Source organism: Macaca fascicularis, chromosome 2 (genome assembly GCF_037993035.2).
Source record: "Macaca fascicularis isolate 582-1 chromosome 2, T2T-MFA8v1.1".
NCBI classification, from domain to species: domain Eukaryota; kingdom Metazoa; phylum Chordata; class Mammalia; order Primates; family Cercopithecidae; genus Macaca; species Macaca fascicularis.
Window position 1 is genome coordinate 135,117,762 of NC_088376.1, and position 6,965 is coordinate 135,124,726.

The window sequence follows — 6,965 nt, forward strand, 5'->3', positions numbered from 1 at the left end:
AGTGGTGTCCTCACTCCCAGTGGTCAGTTCTAATGTCGGTATGACAACAGAGTAGTATATAAAGCAGAGGTTGGCGAACTATAGCATGCACCACAATGACCTGGAATGCTTGTGAAAACACGACTGCTGCTGCACCCATTTTTCCTTTCAGATTAATGAGAACTGGATGGGGCCCAAGAATATGCATTTCTAATAAGTTTCCAGGTGATGTCAATACTGCTGGTCCAGGGACCACACTTTGAGAACCACTGACCTAAAAGGCTTCCTTACCCTTGATAGAGATTTAGAAATAGACAAGCATATATATATATCACTAAGATGCTTTGGCTATGGTATGAGTCAACCCACCTGAATGTAGTTTAGGCAGTAAGGCATCAAAGCAAGTCTGGAGGCAGTATCCATGGGTAGCTCAGCCAATGACTGACTTCAATAAGGATTAACCTCTCCCTGTCTTTCTGTCCTGCCATCCTCATCATGTTGGCTTTGTTCTTGGGCTTGCCTCTTCATTATTCCAGAAAGGCTGAAGGCTACCACTGTTCCAGGTATCACATGTGAACCCAGAAACATCAGTCTGAAGAAGAGATGGGGTTTTCTTCCTTGTGGTTTTTTTGTTTGTTTGTTTGTTTGTTTGTTTTGAGACAGAGTCTTGTTATGTAACCCAGGCCGGAGTGCAATGACATGATCTTGACTCACTGCAACCTCCACCTCCCGGGTTCAAGCAATTCTCCTGCCTCAGCCTTCCGAGTAGCTGGGATTACAGGCATGTGCCACCACGCCCAGCTAATTTTTGTGTTTTTAGTAGAGACGGGGTTTCACCATGTTGGCCAGGTTGGTCTCGAACCCCTGACCTCAAGTGTTCCACCTGCCTCGGACTCCCAAAGTGCTGGAAATACAGGCATGAGCCACTGTGCCTGGCCCATGTGTCTTTTTATTCAGGAGGAACGACTCTCCCAGAGGTGCCCAGAGGATATCCCATTAAATCCCACTGGCTATAATAGTCATGTACCCACAGTTGCTGGCAAGGGTAATGGAATTACCATGATCTGGTGAGTCCAAGCGATATTCCCTTCCTGGGGCCGGGGAGGTGCCCTGTTCCCCTGTCTCCCTGGCCCACCAGCGGATTGTGGGGAGGAGAGACAGCAGGCCGTGCAGGCCTACAGAGCATTGAAGCAGTGGCGGTGGCTCCATGGGGAGTGACCCCACCTCACTTCCCGGAAGAAGCCAGAGCCACAGCTGTGATGGAGAGACCCGGGACCTGGCCATGCTCCTGGGAAACAGGCACCAGGAGCTGCCATACCTGGGTCGGGGAGAGGCAGGCAGATTCTTTTCCCTGGCCATGCTAGCAGCAGGGGGTGAGGCCTCCAGGTACTCGTTCACACACTGGGCTTCAGCGGGTCCACATGTTGCAAGGGGTGAGTGCCCGATGAACTAGGGCCAAGGCCTGGTTGATGGTTGGCCTGTGGGGCCCAGGGTCACTCACAGTTGCGTCTCTTTGTTCTGAACGTCCATTCTGAGTCGCAGCCCAGGTACACCTTAGGAAGGGCTGGATCCCATTACCCTGTCCCTGAACACCACTTACTGAGACAGCTGATGAGGCTGGCTCGGTGTGTGATGGAGGCCCCCTGGGAGTTAGCAGAGCTAAGTGCACAGCACACATCAGGCAGAGCAGGCCAGGGATGGTCAACTCTTGAACTTAGGCAGCTAAAAGAAGGTGGGAAAGGTCCTTGGGTGAGGCAGTTGACTGTGTCAGCCACAATCACCTATTCCTTCTCTGCAGATGCCACTAGAAGAGAAAATAGACACAAGGGGGTGAGGGGAAGAAAGTATGGGTCAGGGCTTCCTGGGACATTGCATTAAAGGATGTCTGTGGTGGACATCTGCACTTTTCCTACCCAGTGTCCGTCCCCTCCTATCTCCTAACAGTACCCAATTTTCCTCTGGGGAACCACTCCACCCCGATTTGGGTGACCTTGGTGGGTCAAGCAAAGTGCACTGACTTCACCTGGCCTTACCCATCACCCAAGCTTGGCCAATCTGTGTTTCTTTCCTGGGGATTTCAACCTTAAGCAAAGCAACACAAGAGCAGAAAACATTTGGAGTGGGCAGGTGTCCTCCCCTCTCTGGAAATAGGAAATACGCATCCCCCACTTACAATCCTCCTCCTCTTCCTCTCCTCTTTTAGCTAGCATGTGCAGGTGCTCTGTGGGAAACTTTACATGCACGGTCTCAACTAATCCTAGCAATAGTCTTATGGGTGACTACCATTACCTCCATTTTACAGATGAAAAACCGAAGCTTTAAGAACTTTAAGGATCACAGAGCTAGTAACTGGTAGATCTTAGATTTGAATTTATACCTATGAGATTGCGAAGCCCTGTGTTTCTTGTTCTCCTAGAATATCAGGAGAAAATGAGCCCTCCCCAGGCAGCACTGTGAAATGGTTGAAGGTCTTTTATCTTCTCTGCCCATATACGTGGGAGTCTTAGCGCCTACACTGCTGTCTAATCTAGGCTTGTTAGGGCTGGGCAGTGTTTCACAATCCTCCCAGATAGCGGGCAGTAAGATGTAAATAACACTCACAGGGGCCCTCACGGACAGCTGCTTGGAGACAGTCTGTGTGTAATATGGATAGAAAAAGCACTGCTGATAATATCTGAACCTCTGGATCTGGCAATACCTGAAGTCCAGACTCGTGAACTTCATTTTTGCTTAAGTCAGTTTGAATTGGGTTTTATTGCTTACAACTGAAAAAGTTTTAGCCAGTGTTTCTTAACCATTTTAAAAACTGGAGGAAGGCAGAAGTGGCTTCACTAGGGAAGCTTTCAGCATGGAGATGGCGCAAGCTGGAGGTGGAGCAGCGGTGCCCAGGGTGCCAGTGGGTCCTGGGAGTCCCCGGCGGGTGCAGCGGCGGCACCAAGGGCAGCCGCTGGGAAAGCAGCGCCCAGTCCCGTGGTCCGGGCTTCGCAGCAAAGAGAAGAAAGTGAATTGCACGCCCAAGAACCAGGACGTAGAGGAGATCCCTTTCTGGCTCCGGGAGATTATGGGGAGCTGCCAGAAGATGAAAAACCCGATCGGTAACAAGAAGAGGAAGAAAGCAGCCCAGGTGGCCTTCAGAAAGACATTGGAGAAGGAAGCAAAGGGAGTGGAGCCCGACATCGCCATCCCCAAGTTCAAGCAGAGGAAAGGGGAGTCTGACTAGGCCTATATCCAGCGCATGCAGCAAGAGGTCCAGCACGTGCTATTCCTCAGCAAGAACCAGGCCACCCGGCAGCCAGACGTCCAGGCAGCTCCCAAGGAGAAGTCTGAGCTGAAAAAAGCAAAAAAAGCATTCCAGAAGCGACGACTAGATAAAGTCCAGCAGAAAAAGGAGGAAAAGATGGCAGACAGGCTGGAGCAGGAGTTGCTCAGAGACACGATGAAGTTTGGTGAGGTTGTCCTGCAGCCTCCAGAGCTGACCACCAGGCCTGGGAGGAGCATAAGCAAGGACCAGCCTGGCAGGAGATCGCAGATGCTGAGGATGCTTCTGAGCTTTGGCGGTGTGTCTCAGCCTCTGACTGCCTCCCTGGCCTACCAGCGGATTGTGGGGAGGAGAGATAGGAGGCCGTGCAGGCCTACAGAGCATTGAAGCAGTGACTGCTGCAAGAGGAGCGACCCCACCTCACTTCCCGGAAGAAGCGAGAGCCACAGCTGTGATGGAGAGACCCGGGGCCTGGCCATGCTCCTGGGAAACTGGCACCAGGAGCTGCCACACCTGGGTGGGGGAGAGGCAGGCAGATCCTTTTCTCTGGCCATGCCAGCAGCGTGGGCTGAGGCCTCCAGGTACTCGTTCACAGACTGGGCATCAGTGGGTCCACATGTTGCAAGGGGTGAGTGCCCGATGGACTAGGGCCAAGGCCTAGTTGATGGTTGGCCTCTGGGGCCCAGGGACACTCACAGTTGCGTCTCTTTGTTCTGAACGTCCATTCTGAGTTGCAGCCCAGGTACACCTTAGGAAGGGCTGGATCCCATTACCCTGTCCCTGAACACCACCTACCGAGACCGCTAATGAGGCTGGCTCTGTGTGTGATGGAGGCCCCCTGGGAGTCAGCAGAGTCAAGTGCACGGCGCACATCAGGCAGAGCAGACCAGAGGCACGGAAGACACACCTGGGGTAGGGCCAGTGGGCACATCTGGACCACCTGTGAGGGCTCTGCAGGGGACCGTGACTACAGGCCAGTTGTGAGTGGTCCCCTGCAGAGGCTGCCCACTCAAGGTTTGGTTGGGGTGGAACGTGATGACAGCACTTACACCAAGAAGGTGAGAATGGGGGCCAGGCGCGGTGGCTCACGCCTGTAATCCCAGCACTTTGGGAGGCTGAGGCGAGTGGATCACCTGAAGTCAGGAGTTGAAGACCAGCCTGGCCAATATGATGAAACCCTGTCTCTATTTAAAATGCAAGAAAGAAAGAGAGGGAAGGGAAGGGAAGGGGAGGGGAGGGGAGGGGAGGGGAAGGGAGGGGAGGGGAGGGGAGGGCAGGGGAGGGGAGGGGAGGGGAGGGAAGGGAAGGGAAGGGAAAACAGTATCGTCACCTACATGACAGGGCTCTAAAAGAGCTGGGCAGGCCCAAAGTGGCTTGAGAAAGTAAAGGAAGGATCCAGATTTGGGCTCAGGGTCACAGAGCGGGGCCCAGGGGGAGTTCCTGCTGAGGGCAGGGTCTTTCCAGGCTTCAGTCTCCACCCCGAGCCAAAGGAGGGAGAGCCCAGGCTATCAGCATCTCCAGATGCGGGCAGAAGGGAGAGGCTTAAACCCAAGTCACAGATCTAGCAGTGGAGTCCGCCTGCCCAGCACCATTTGGGAAGTGAGGAGTGCCTCTGCCCGGCCACCATGCAACCCTCCAGGTGTGAAGTGGCAGCCTTGCGTGTGATCTTTCTGCCCTCCCCAAGTTTGCATTTTCGACATTAAAGTTTACTTTCAAATTAAAAAAAAAAAAATCACCCCCAGGATTTTTTTTTTTCTTTTTTTTTTGAGGCAGAGTCTCGCTCTGTTGCCCAGGCTGCAGTGCAGTGGTGCGATCTAGGCTCACTGCAAGCTCTGCCTCCCGGGTTCATGCCATTCTCCTGCCTCAGCCTCCTGAGTAGCTGAGACTACAGGCACCCGCCACCACACCCACTTTATTTTTTGTATTTTTAGTAGAGATGGGGCTTCACTGTGTTAGCCAGGATGGTCTCGATCTCCCGACCTCATGATCCGCCTGCCTCAGCCTCCCAAAGTGCTGGGATTACAGGCGTGAGCCACCATGCCCAGCCACCCCCAAGATTTTTTAGACAATTTTTTTCCTTATTGTCTGTTCCCTTCACCATGAAACTTCAGCGCCACAGATATACTTTGTATCTGTTTATGTACAGTATGTATATCTTTGCTTATACATAAAAAGTAATTTTTTTTCATTCTTTCCAAGAATGAATTTTTTTTGCCTGGTTGGGATGGTATTGCCCATGCTGAGATTGCATGGCCTTGACTAATGAGGATGGACCTCAATGATCCTCACCTCCTGGTATTCATGCCTTCCCACATTTAATCAGGGCTAGCCTGTGTAGATGGTATACCATGATGGAAGTGATGATTTGTGACTGTCAAAGCTAAGTCATGAAGGCTTTGTAGCTTCTGTCTTGCTCTCTGCTTGGGTGGTTCAGCCTGGGGGAAGCCAACCAGCATGCCATCATGACACTTAAGCAACCTCTGCAGGGAAAGTGAGGCCTCCTGCCAATAGCCAGCACTAAGCTGCCAGTCACGTGAGTTGGCCACCTTGGAAGTGGATCTTCCAGCCTCAGTCAAGCCTTCAGATGACTGCAACCTCATGAGAAGTCCAGAGTCTGGACCTCCCGGCCAAGCTGCTGCACAGGAACTGTGAAATGTAATAAATGACTCTTGTTTTAAGCCACTAAGCTTTGCCATGGTTCGTTATACAACATTAAGTAACTGTTAGGTTGGTGTAAGCTCTCTTCTCCATCACATATATGGAATGGCTGGGCACTGCAACTCATGCCTGTAATCCCAGCACTTTGGGAAGCCAGGGAAGGAGGATTGCTTGAGTCCAGGAGTTCAAGACCAGCCTGAGCAACATAGTGGGACCCTGTCTCTACCAAAAAAAAAAAAAAGACAGAAGAAAAGAAAAAGAGAAGAGAAGAGAAGAGAAAAGAAAAGAGTACATATGGAACATACAAGTGGGGGCTGGGTAGTGTATAGGTATGGAATAACAAGAAAAGGTTTAGGAAATCTGAGAGGTTCTATCAACATAGTGCAAGGCATGTTACAATAACCATTAAATAGCTTGTTTAAAAAAAAAAAAAAAAAGCTAGTGAGAGAAATATTCTACCCCCACGTGAATTCAACAAGCCTTTGCCATTACTTACTCTGTGGAAGGTACTGTGTGAGATACTTAATATATTAGTGTCCTAGGGCTGCTGTGACAAAGGACCACAAACTGGGTGGCTTAGAACAACAGACATTTATTCTCTTGCAGTTCCTTCCTGGAGGCTGGAAGTCTGGAATCAGAGTGTCAGCTGGGCCATGCTCTTTCTGAAGACTCTAGGGGAGATCTGCTCCATGCCTTTTTCTGAGCTTCTGGTTTTGCCAGAAGTCCTGGAGTTCCTTGGCTCATGCGAGCGTCATCACTGCAATCTCTGCCTCTGTGTTCTCCCTGTGTGTCTTCACATCATCTTCCTTCTGTGCCCGTCTGTTTGTGTCTCTCTTCTTCTCTTGGATTAGGGCTCACCCTAATGACCTCATTTTAACTTGATTACATCTGCAATGACCCTATTTCCAAATAAAGTCATACTCACAGGTACTGAGGGTTAGGACTTCAATACCCTTTGGTGGGTACACATTTGAACCCTTAACTAGAGACAGCTGAGAGAATCGGATTCATTCTTGACCTTTTAGAATACAAACCATGCTGACTAGAGACCCATGCATAACTAGCAATA

General features: G+C 50.9%; 1 pseudogene; it reads left to right on the forward strand.

Moving 5' to 3' along the window:
• Positions 1–1,107: 1,107 nt before the first annotated feature.
• Positions 1,108–4,427, forward strand: LOC102133492 (coiled-coil domain-containing protein 137 pseudogene; annotated as a pseudogene).
• Positions 4,428–6,965: the final 2,538 nt, after the last annotated feature.